Here is a 13,041-nt window from a genome sequence, read left to right as displayed (position 1 = left end):
CCCGTGTCTGAGCAGTCTTTTCTGTGAATGCCCCGCAACAGGAATGTAGTGTAGTGTTGCTGGTGAATGTAGCCCTTCAAAAAATACCATCAGGGAGGCAGAGGCAGGAGGATTTCTGAGTTCGAGGCCAGCCTAGTCTACAGAGTGAGTTCCAGGACAGCCACGACTACACAGAGAAACCCTGTCTCAAAAAAACAAAACAAAACAAAACAAAACAAAACTACCAACAGGTTCCAGTAAAAGAAGGGTTTAGGGAGGGGCTAAGTGGATAGGCGTGGTGGGAGGTACCCAGGAAGGGCCTGGTCTCAGGGGTTTCTCTTCGGTGTGACTGAACACACTGAGGTTGTGAGCAGGGCAGGGACAGGTTAGGCAAAGGGAGGGGCAAGACGCCTGCATCACACAAAGCAAAGATTCTCCTTTACTCCCAGATGCTCAAATGGATTAATTTGAAAGTGATAGGAAGTCGTCAACAAATTTGCCAGAAAAAGCAGATTCCCAGATCCACTCAGCTCCGTTTCTAAAAATCATTTGGTTTAAGACTAATTTGGACCACATTTTCTTTCTTTCTTTCTTTCTTTTTTCTTTTTTTTTTTTCAGAATAAGTTACTGTTAGGTTTTTTTTTTTTTTTTTTTAAACTCACAATCACAATAGTGTTCAAGGAGGCCAAACCCTTGCCCAGTAACCAACACTATAAGCCTCATTAAACATTTATAGTTAGATCTCTTTCGTGGCCATTCTGAAACCGTGGAGCTGTTAGAAATAAAGGTCCACACTTGTACTATCAATTATACAGAACCAATTTTACATTTCTTCAGCTTGAATTTCTTGACTAGATTAAACCATTTGCAGCCCCGCACTGCTGCAGCACCTCGCTGAAGCCCTCTCAGAGCTTGCCATCGCTCTGGTTCTGGGCACAGCCCAGAAACTGTTTGATTTCTAAAGAGCAAGGTCCAAAAAATGGCTGGTCCTGCAGCTGGGTTCCCTGAGGCTATCGATGCCTGGCTTTGCAGACTCAGCATTACCACTTCCGCTGAAGCCCCCAGTGATGGCGTGACCCCACTGCAGAGCCCACAGCCACACCAGCTGCAGAGGAAGCCACCTGGGCCGACAGGCCTGGCTGCTGGGGCACCTCGGCAGGTGAGCCAACTGCAGGTGCTCTTCCGGGAGCAGCCCTCATCTGAGGGCCCCAGCCAGAGGGGTCACCTGGGAAGTGCGGCTACAGCCTCCACACAGCATCCTAACTTCCTGTAGTCTCAGTTTTCAGAGAAGACAAACTGCCAGCCCACTTTTTCTAAGAGTGGACAGCATCTGGGGACATAACAGCACAGAGCACATTAGAGCATCTTTAGAACTGTCTATCCAAGGAATATCCAAGGTCGCGCCTGAGTTCCAGGCGAGACCCAAGAAGTCATTTGTTCACCTCAGAAAGAAAGGAGAAAAGCAGCTAACAGTTCTCTCAATTACGACTTCTCAAAGGCATAACTCCAGGACTGCTAGGACAGGTGGCTCAGAACATAAAAGTATTTTCTGTGTATAACTCACAGCCTGAATTTGATCCCCAGATCATATGGTAGAAGGAGAGAACTGTTTCCAAAAGTTGTCCACTGACCTTCACAAACATACCATAGCATGTGTATGCATACACATATCTGTATTTACACATGTGCATGGTTGAACACACACACACACACACACAATTAAAAATGTTAAAAGCATAACTCCGGATTACATTAGGACGTAATATGGTGTTGAGTCAAATGACTCTGGGGAAAGAGCACTGAACACTGGTGGTAACAGCCAGCTTACATCAAGGTAAGCTGTGTAAGCAGGTGGCTCTCTGTGTGTGGTCTGATACCCAGGGGTCTCCTGTCATGTCTCCTTGTGGGGTGGCCCAGCCTGATCCAACAGCTGAGGGTTTTTATTTTTTTTTAATATTTATGTTAGTTTGAATTGTGTATGTGTATGTATATTCATATAGGAGTATGTGCATATGTGTCCAGAAAAAGAGTCAGATCGTCATACCTCCTGGAGCTGGAGTTACAGGCCACCGTGAGTCACCTGAAATGGGTCCTAGGAACAGAACCTAAGTCTTTTGGAAGATCAACACATGCTCTTAACCACTGAGCCACGGTGACAACCACCAAGAATCGAGTGGTTTTGGGTTTTGGGGTTTTATGTTTGTTTTTGTGATTCTGTAGTAGAAATCAGGGCATCTGTCCCCTGCTTTCAGAACTTCTGACATTTATTAACTCATGACCCCTTGCTGGGTCTATTTCTTCATCTAAGCAACACAGACGCTGGAGGAACCCCAGGATCATCTAGACTTTAAAAACAATCAAAACGAGTATCAGAGACCGGCGCTGCGGCTCCCGAGTGTGCTAGCACTGTTGAGCTTCCAGCACCAAAATATAAACAAGCCCCAAAGATTAGCTGAGCATAATGACGTACACCAGCAGTCCTGACTATTCAGGGGGCTGAGGCAGGAGGATCACTTGGCCCCAGGAATTGAAGTCTCATTTGGGCAAAATAGAGAGAATCTATCGCAAAGAAGAAAAAAACAAAAACAAACAAACAAAACCAAAAAAAAAAAAAAAAAAAAAAAACCCAAAAAGCAAAAAACAAAGTTCAGTATAAACCAAGTTATGGTGTCTGGGCTTCATCTTCTGAGATTCTAACTAAAAATACTAAAGTTACATTGGGAGGTGGCAAGGATGTCACCCTCTAAAATAAACAACAAAGTATTTATTCCTCATGGTTCTAACCCACAGCCAGGGTAGAGAACAAAGTTCAGTTTGCATAGGCGCCGCCCAGATTTGTGCCCAATGGTGACGTTTGCATCCCAAGCCAGGGCTGTTGTGAATGTTGGCTTCATGGGACCTACCCAGTATAACACAGTATACGGATCTTTGATTGAATCAAGACACAAACTGTATAGAAAAGCATGTCTTATACCCCAACCCACCTTGTCCTTGTAGTGTGCCTCCTGTTGGCATACAGGATTTTCTGTTACAGGAGTCTTTTGACACTGCAGGTTGGTGACCTCCTGTCACCTGCGAGCCATGGAACTCTGGGCAGACTGCTGAGCTCTGTGCCTCCTTACCAATAGTTCAATACTTCACAGCACACCAAGACAGTGGTGTAAGGTAGGTTTCCAAAGAGTGATTGTTGTATTATTATAGTTATTATTCAGCCCTTTAAAATGATGTTTTGGTCAGCAATGGGCCACGTACATAGACGGTCTCATAAGATAGCAGTAACAGATCTGAAAACTTCTTACCTTCTAGCAACATGGTAACTGTTCAAAAATCAGAGGATCTTATTCACTGTTTTCTGGGGAATCTACTGTAAAGCAACTCTGTCGTCATAAAAGTATAGCGCATGCAATTATGGATGGCATGCTATACCTACAATGGATGACCCATACACTGTTATGCCTGTTTATCGTTATTCAGAGTGCATTCCTTCGTGTATGGGAAACCTTTACCGAGATGCAGACTGCCTGTCTAGTATGTGAGAGGCCCTGGATGGTGTCCCTGAGACCCTAAAAAAAGGTAAAACAAAATGTTTACTGTGCAGCCCCTTGCTTTAGACTTTGGTATCCAAGTACATCTCATGTTGCCTGTTGATTGCACGAGACCACATAGAGTGGCTGACCTGTACTCCTGAGTTGGCGTCAGGGCAATGGAAACCCTGACAGAACCTCCTACCATTATAAGAATGTGTTCCCCGTGTGATACGACACGGCTGTACTTCTAAGGAAGCGGGTATGGGTGGGGATACGATTGGACAAATGCTGGCTACTCACTGGGCCATGGCTTTGTTTTACCTGCTCTGGTTGGCTTGTCTCCTGACAACGTGCAAACTGCTGATTCTTTTTTGAGGTTGCATTCTTGGGCATAAGGGAAAAGCACTTTTCTAAAATTTCCGGTGCTAATAGAAGATGTTGGAGAGCTGGACGGTGCTGTGAAAGAGTAGACAACCTAGCACTATGCAATCCCACCGTGAATTATTTCCGAGGTTTCAGTTTGCTTCCGAGCACACATCTGGCCGTGACCCTGCAGATGTTAGGATCTTGGTCTCGGCACTCCCCCTTGTGGCCAATTGGTAGAACGACTTTCCGCGGTGGCCGTGACGCCTCCTCCTGGCAGCACAGCCGCAGTGCCAGGTCCTATCTGCCCACGCGTCCAGGAACGGAGTTGGTAATTGGTTTTCCGCCTGGTGTCAGTGAGGCTGGTCTGGCACAAAGGTAGCTTGTTGTGTCCTCTCACGACGCCGAAAGGTGCCGCTAGACACCGCTATGCTGTCGACCCTGTCAACAGTCATTACTGCCTACATCTACTACTGGAGTCTGGGTGCATGGAAGTCTACTTCAGGGTTCCAGGACCGCCAGGGTGTGTTGGAAGAAGCGGGCTTTTGTCTGTTTAGAATTATATTGGTCGTTCATCATTTTGTAAAACAATCTCCTCTTGGCAATATATATAGCCTGTATTTTAGAATCTTAATTTGAGTATAAATAGCCGTTTCTTTTACATCTCTCTTTACATATTGGAAACAGGCACACCTGTCTTCAAGCCCTTTATAGCCCACGTGCTAGTGCCGTAACTCTCAGCCTTCCTAATGCTGCGGCCCTTTAATACAGCCCTCTCATGTTGTGGTGACCCCCAACCATAAAATTATTTCATTGCTACTTCATAATTGTAATTTTGCTACTGTTATGCATCATAATGTAATTATCTGATTTGAAGGATGGTTTTAAGGTGACCCTTGTGAAAGCATCATTCGACGCCCCCCTCCCAGCCCCAACAAAGGGGTCCTGACCGAAGGTTGAGAAACACTAAGCTAGAGGCTTGGCTCTCAGACCTGCAATATCAGGAGATGTCAGAACCATTATTGGGCCAGCCTTCATGGTAGACACTGCCTGGGTGGGGCATCCCTGGAGGGAAATGCTTCTTCAGGGCTGTGAGACAGCTGGGGCAACATTTGCTTTGAAACAAGAGCTTCACTCACCTGGAGGCCCGGTGTGCCGCGCTCTCTAGAGCCTTTGCTTTGCTTTTTGTGGTGGCTGCTGAAGGTTCTGACTAGCTTGCTGGCTTCAGAGTGACAGAATGAGCCAGGGGCTTCTGTCCAATGACTCTGTGAGTAAGAGAACTTGACTAGTACAGATGTTTCTGTCTTGCCCAAGGGGCTAGAGTTCCACCTGGCGTGTGCACTTGGCTGAGAGTGACATTCGGCAGGAAGCAGCATCTAAGTTTGATCCTGTGTAAAAAGCCTGATGGTGATGAGCAACGGGTAATCCCAGGACTCCTACAGCAAAGTGGGAGGCAGATAGAGATCTAGTCAGAACCTGCACAGTGGCAGAAACAAGGTCGACTCCAGAAGCTTGTCCCCTGACAGCTACTCTCATGCCATGGCATATGTACATCCGCACACAAAAGAACATTTCAAATACCAGTAAAAGACAGACAGGAAGGAAGGGAGAGAGGGAGGGAGGGAGAGAGGGAGGGAGGGAGGGAAGGAGGAAGGGAGGGAAGGAGGGAGGGAGGGAGGGAGGGGAGGAAGGAAGGAAGGAGGGAGGGGAGGAAGGAAGGAAGGAGGGAGGGAGGGGAGGAAGGAAGGGAGGGAGGAAGGGAGGGAGGGAGGGATGGGAGGGAGGGAGGGATGGGAGGAAGGAAGGAAGGAAGGAGGGAGGGGAGGGGAGGAAGGAAGGAAGGAAGGAAGGAAGGAAGGAAGGAAGGAAGGAAGGCAGGAAGGAAGGAAGGAAGGAAAGCCCTTTTAGAGCTTTTCCTAAATGGAAAACACCTCCACCAGGAGAGTTCAGCATGCCCTAGGATTCTAAGCCATGCCCTGTACCTGGTTGAACTGAGCAACAGGACCAATGTCTGCTTCCTTCCCCACCCCTCCCCAATGGAGGCAGTCTCTCTGGGACTCTCCATCCTGTGCCTTCTTTGGAGCCATCAAGCATACTGCTGAGACACTCCTGGGCCACTCTCTGAGAGCAGTGGGAACAGCTCTGTCCCCTGGCAACTCTCATAACCGGAGCTCAGCTCCGCCTTAGAGAATCTTGACTCTTAGAGGGCTTTTGGGGTACTCTTGGGTTCCTGCCTAGAGGTGACTTAAAGCCTCTGCTTATGAGTGGAGTCCTTCCTGCTCCTGCAGAACTTGAGAATTTCCCCTGGGACTCACTAAGGGGCCTGCGACATCCATCCAGGCTCTCAGCTCTGCCTTCTTGTCTGGGAGGCTCCAAAGGCTTCTGGGTGGATGCAGATGTCAGCATACCACTGACATCCTTTGTGTCAGAACTCACGGTGGTTCTGGCCCCAGCCTTGCTTACTAATAGCTACCCTGAGCTGTCATCCTCAAGAGTACCAAGAGGGTCACTGGACGCAATCAACCTCCAGATCATGCTAACGACTGCCCAACCTCCAGCCTCTCTCCAGGCAGGAACTACCTCTCCCATGGCCATCCACTTGACTTGCTGCAGCCTTCCAAACACACCAGTGACTGAGCTAGCTTTGCACTGCAACCATGAACTCAACCCCCAGCTCTCTTATCACCTGTTGCTCGAAGACCTTGGGACCTTCACGACTGTGACATCGGCATGGAATCCAAGCTCTGGTGGAATGTGCCACCTCTTGCCTGGACTTCTGGTCTCTCTCCAGCAGGAGCACACAGCTACTCTGTATAGTTCCAATTGTGCATCAGGGGGTCTCCATTTACTTTCTGTCCCAGGGAGGTCTTTGCAGCAGCCTCTCCCTCTCCCCTGTGTAAAACTTCCCACAATAAATCTCCCATATGCTACTGCACAGTGAACCCTTGGGAGTCAGCTTGACTGGCTGGTCATTCTTCATTCCTCCTCTCCCAGGACTCTGATACAGGTGACAGTGAGCATGCTTGCTGGCATATATTCTTGAACCTATTGTTGGAGCGCACCATTATTTGGGCATCACCAGGTATGTACATCAGCTATGGCATGCAGACGCTTGCTCCCTGCACTTTGAGGTTCAAATGGTTGTACAGGAAGGAGCCAATCTCCTCAGCCCAAAGACCCTCCACCCACCTACCCACAAGAAGCAGTGCACTTTTTTTTTTTTTTTTTTTTTTTTGCTATGGCTTAAATCTGTCCCTGACACATCTGTGTCTTGATGCTTGGTCTCCAGCTTGCAGTGCTATTTTGAATGTTGAGGAGCCTTTAGGAAAAGTGAGGCTTAGCCAGGCGGTGGTGCACACCTATAATCCCAGCACTTAGGAAGCAGAGGTAGGCAGATCTCTGAGTTCAAGGCCAGCCTGGTCTGCAGAGGGGGTTCTAGGACAGTCAGGGCTACATATAGAAATTCTGTCTCAACAAACAAACACACAAACATAAAAGCAAAAGAGGAGGATGGGGAAAAGGAGGAGGAGGAAGAGGAGGGAAAAGAGGAGGCAGGCTGGCCTTTAGAGGGTGGGGTGGAAGCAGGTCTTCAGGATTGAACCTTTGAAAGTTATACCTGCTTTTGGTTGGTTTTTTTTGGTTGTTTTTTTTTGGTGGCTTTTGGCTGTGGTTTTGGTTTTTCCTGTCCCCCAGCCTGCCACCGTGTGAACAAGCAGCTGCCACAGATCAAACCCCTGTTCTGCCTTCTCTGCCATGATGAATGTGACCCTGACTGTTGGAAATCCTTGGCCGTGATTATTCTGTCTTCCCTCAGTTGTTCTAGTCAGCCACGAGTATCTCAGTGGGGAGGGAAGAAACAGAAGCCAGGATGCCACATGCCTCCTCCCACCTACAACAGGAAACGGGGTCTTTTCCAGGGATTAGCACTTCTGAGTTAGACTCAGAAGCTAAAAGGAGGGACTGGTATTGGTCGTTGGAATAATTTAATTTTTTTGCTCTGAAATCACCATGTCCTGGTGTGTGACATTGTTTTGACATCTGTGAAACCAAGAAACTCATGAGGTCTCCAGGCGTCTTAAAAATTGGGTCTACAAAATCAGCGTGTCCTAGTAAGTGGCAAACAAAAGGCCCAAGGGCATGCACATGCCATTGGATACCCCATTTTCACCCATAGATGTGGCTGGTTTTTTCAACCAGAAACGTAAGAACTCCAGCAAAGAAAATCCCAGTATCCCACCCTTCCACTCACTGAAGGGGAGCTTTCTAACTCAGAGATGAAGAATGTTCCTCTGTCGTCAAAATGCTCTAAGCACCTAAGCTGCAATCTTTTTTTTTTTTTTAAAGATTTATTATATGTAAGTACACTGTAGCTGTCTTCAAACACTCCAGAAGAGGGTATCAGATTTTGTTACGGATGGTTGTGAGCCACCATGTGGTTGCTGGGATTTGAACTCGGGACCTTCGGAAGAGCAGTCGGCGCTCTTAACCACTGAGCCATCTCGCCAGCCCCCTAAGCTGCAATCTTTGAGTTTGTTCACAGGATTGTTTAGCCCCCAAGAACCAAGAGCCTTTATGATAGATCCAGGTCAGCAGGTTTACCCGCATGATTATCAGACTGTAGATTAAAAGCAAAAAATGACAAGCTGGAGAGCAGACAGAGTCTTGCTGATGACCATAGAAGGTGACAGGAAAATGATGAAAATCAGCCACAAATTGCAAAAATCAGGGCAGCCCGTAGGGAGTTCACACTGTGAGTGCAGCACACAGGGGGAGTTCACACTGTGAGTGCAGCACACAGGGGGAGTTCACACTGTGAGTGCAGCACACAGGGGGAGTTCACACTGTGAGTATAGCACACAGGGGAGTTCACACTGTGAGTATAGCACACAGGGGAGTTCACACTGTGAGTGCAGCACACAGGGGGAGTTCACACTGTGAGTGCAGCACACAGGGGGAGTTCACACTGTGAGTATAGCACACAGGGGAGTTCACACTGTGAGTATAGCACACAGGGGAGTTCACACTGTGAGTGCAGCACACAGGGGGAGTTCACACTGTGAGTGCAGCACACAGGGGGAGTTCACACTGTGAGTGCAGCACACAGGGGGAGTTCACACTGTGAGTGCAGCACACAGGGGGAGTTCACACTGTGAGTGCAGCACACCAGCAATCCTGAGCTCCCCGGGAAACTCGGCATCTCCTAGGATGCTGCCAGGTTGGCCCTGCCCTGGAAGCAGGATTTCTGGTAATTACTTAAATGCCATCTAATCAGGGGATGAAGCAGAATCATAGGGAGGGAGGGGGAAGTCCAGTAGAAGATGTACCGTAAAAGCTGCCATGTATCCTAAGACGTGTTGAGAACAAGTCAAGAGCAGCCCTCTCATGGGGAAAAGGGGAGAATCTACCCACCAACACCAACCTCAGAGGAGTCAGACAGAGGGTGCAGGACCAGCCACCACAGTGGCTGTGGGGAAGGGGTGAGATCACAGCATGTGAGGCAAACAAGTACCCACACTAAACAAGAAGGGCTCGGTTCTGTGTCACCTCGGGCAGGGCCTGCTCTTCAGCATGATCCCTGATGGAGAAGAAACAAAGGCATTCTGTGGAGATGTTGCTTTGAAATGACTGACTGAAGGCCTGCCTGAAAGCAGGCTTGGCTTCTGGGAGCTGAAGGACAGCCTTTCACAACCCCCACCCCCCTCATCCCCAAATCCTGCTTGGTCTAAGGCTGTTCATCTGAGACGTTTTTATTTTCCTCTTTTGGCTATCTTGGGGTGCTAAGACCCACTCACTGGACCTAAGGTGTCTTAGGCCAGGCTCTGCAGAGTCGGCCTTTGAAAGGCCAATCCAGGTGCAGGATATACACACAGGGAAGGGACAACGAGGCCCAGTGGCACAGGCCTGTAATCCCAGCTATGGAGGAGACCAAGGATAGATCAGAAGTTCACGGCCAGCTTGAGCTAAGAGTGAGTTCAAAACTAGCTTGGCCAACTCTGTGAGATGTCTCAAAATAAAAAGGAAAAGGGAGCCGGGGGTTCTGTTCAATGGTGGCACCTTGCCTGGCATGAACAAGGCCCTGTGCTCACCCCCTCAGCAGAGCAAAACAGACAAACAAAGATAAAACAAGAGGTGATCTCACAAGAATTTGGTACAGAGTAGGGAACTGGGGACATGTGTAGTGGGGAACCTCTATGGTGATCGAAGAAACCCCTGAAATGCCAGTGATTTGTCTTCATTTGCCTCAACTCAGGCCAAAGAGGATGTCCCTATAGACTTCAGTAGGCCAGTGAGCCATGGAGACCAGAAGGAAAACAGGAAGGGGCCCTGTTGTCTCCCAGTGTCCAGCGCAGTGGCCTCTCCATGCTGGGCTTAGGACATGACCCCACTGTGTGTGACTTCTTCTTGCTTGGACAACTGTTTTTAGATACCAAGAGTTCTGGTTTGGGCAACCTGGGTCTTTGATCGGCCCCTTGGCTTTAAGGAAGTCATTGTCTCTTGGGCCTCTGTTTGCCCCATGTAACTAAAAGCACTTGTCTCTGTGAGACCCCATTTTCTTCTCCCCTGGGGATTCGAGTAGGTATGGCCCCATAGACTTATGTGTTTGAATGCTTGGCCCATAGGGAGTGGCACTATTAGGATGTGTGGTCTTGTTGAAGTAGGTGTGGCCTTGTTGGAGGAAGTGTGTCACCGTGGGGGCGGGACTTTGAGGTTTCATATATGCTCAAGCTATGCCCAGAGTTGAGTCAGTCTCTTTCTGATCAAGATGCAGAACTCTCAGTTCCTTCAGCACCATGTCTGCCTGGATGCTGCCATCCTTCCCACCATGATGATAATGGACTGAACCTCTGAACCTGTAAGCCAGCCCCAATTAAATGTTTGCCTTTATAAGAGTTGCCTTGGTCATGGTGTCTTTTCACCACAATGGAAACCCTATCTAAGACACCTTGTGATTCTGGTCAGCATGACCTAGATGTGGGTGCTGAGTGAGCGCTTGCCAGCTGGGCTCACTATTGGGGTCCCGGGTCCCTCACTATTGATGTAGAAATACATGGTTGAAACTTTTCCCATGGCTGGCTGTTGATGCATGTGTTAGACAGCTCTTCGTCTCTGTGGCCAACACCTACAAGTGTAAAAGTGAGAGTGTTCCCGCTCTCACTGTCTCTGAGGTTTCCATCCATCATCACTTGGCTCAATGTCTCTGGGCCCAAGGCAAGGGAAAGCATGCCTACAGAAGGTGTAGAAGAAAGGAAGATTCTGTTTACATCACGGCCTTGGAGGAAACAGCAAGAGTAAGGGTAAGGCTCAGCATAGCCATAGCCTTCAAGCCGTGTCTCTGATCACTCACTCCTTCCAGCTTAGACTCTAACTCTTGATGCTACCATTTCTCAATACTGCCATGATAGGAGGAATCCATCAATGGGTTAACCCATCCAATGTCAGAGCCTTCAAGATCCACTCGCCTATCAGTGATCGCAGCACCAGCTGAGGGCCAAAGCTCTAGCACATGAGTATTTGGAGCTATGTTTCAGAGAGAGTCTACGCATGAGGGAGGCCAAGCTTGTTATTGGAGGTGGACATTTTCAGGGAGATTGAAGGACAAAATTGGTAATAAAAAGTAACTGTCAGGGCTGGAGCGGTCTTGGTGGTAAGTGCACTTGAGCCTCAGCGTCCCTCTCAGGTGTCTCATAAACACCTATAACTCCAGCTCCAGGGGGAATCCAACACCTCTGGTCTCTGTGGGCACTTGTGCTCATGTGCATATACACAGATATGCAGACACGATTAAAAATAATTTTTAATTTTTTTTGAAAAAGTCACTGCTACATCCGAGTTCAGAACAAGAGTGTAGACCATTGCTTTTTTTATCCGTTTGCTTATGGCCACCCACACTGAAAAGACCACAAAGACAGGTTTCCATAGATGAACTCACTGGGATGGAGCCCAGAGAAGCGGCTGCTGGGTAGAACCAATGTGACTTAGCATCCACCCTCTGCAGTCCAGCAGAGGGAATGCCGCTCTGCTTTGTGGGAACAGTGCTCGGGTGGATAAAAAATAGTCTCTGTCATTTGTAGAGTGTGATGGCAAGGCATGCAGATGTCATCACGCAGTGTGCTCCCAGGTTTACCTGTTCTGGGCCTGGGAAGGAATACTGTCTGCTGAAGAAGAATGCTTGGGGCTTGCTGGAGCCAGGTCAGGCTGAAGCCTGAATGCCAAGCAGTCATTTCGAGAGATTGATGGAAGGGGTGTGTGTCCCAGGAGGCTGAGGCCTGCTGAGTTTCATTACTCTTATTTACAACCCACCCCTGGGCATCCATCACCTGCTGACAGCTCGCCATAAACTGACTGCACAGCCTGTGTCCTTCCTGCCCGGCCCTTAGCTGGAGGGACGCTAGCCTCAGAGACACCACCAAGACGGGGAGATCATGTAGGAGGTTACAGAGCATGTCCTCACCTGCACGAACTCATTATCCAGAGACAGGGTGCATGCACACATGCTTGTACACCTGAATGTTTATATAGCCAACACTTGTGAGACAGATGTAGCATAGATAAATTGATTCTTAGTTTAGCACAGGAGAAAGAAACAATTAACCTAAGAAGTAAGCAACTCAAACAGTTATTTAAAGTTGGTTTGGGAAGAGAGCATCAAAGAGTCTTTGCCGGAATGGTTAGTTGGTTGGCTTTTGCTCTGTGTGTGTGTGTGTGTGTGTGTGTGTGTGTGTGTGTGTGTGTGTGTGTGTGTGTGTGTGTAGACGTGTGTATGTCTGTATGTGTGTGTTTAAGAGTATGTATGTGTCTTAGTTAGGGTTTTCCTGTTATGAACAGACACCATGACCAAGGCAACTCTTATAAGGACAACATTTAATTGGGGCTGGCTTACAGGTTCAGAGGTTCAGTCCATCATCAAGGTGGGAGCATGACAGCATCCAGACAAGCATGGTGCAGGAGGAGCTGAGTTCTACATCTTGTTCTGAAGGCCAATAGGAAAACACTGGCTTCCAGGCAGCCAGAAAGAGGGTCTTAAAGCCCACGCTCGCAGTGACACACTTCCTTCAACAAGGCACATCTCCTAATAGTGCCACTCGCTGGGTCAAACATATTCACACTTTCACAGTATGTATATATCTATGTGTGTAAGAATGTGTGGATGTCTATGTGTATATGTGAGAGA

At 48.2% G+C, this 13,041-nt stretch overlaps 1 long non-coding RNA gene across 1 annotated transcript; it reads left to right on the top strand.

The window, feature by feature from the left end:
- The first annotated feature begins 3,153 nt into the window (after positions 1-3,153).
- Positions 3,154-6,811, top strand: Gm33330. Its single transcript, XR_876005.1, has 2 exons — positions 3,154-3,552; positions 6,428-6,811. It is a non-coding gene; the product is annotated as a predicted gene, 33330 (long non-coding RNA).
- The last annotated feature ends 6,230 nt before the right edge of the window (positions 6,812-13,041 follow it).

Source organism: Mus musculus, chromosome 16 (genome assembly GCF_000001635.26).
Source record: "Mus musculus strain C57BL/6J chromosome 16, GRCm38.p6 C57BL/6J".
NCBI classification, from domain to species: Eukaryota; Metazoa; Chordata; class Mammalia; order Rodentia; family Muridae; genus Mus; species Mus musculus.
The sequence above is the reverse complement of the archived record's forward strand: the minus strand, read 5'-3'. Positions and strand labels throughout refer to the sequence as shown.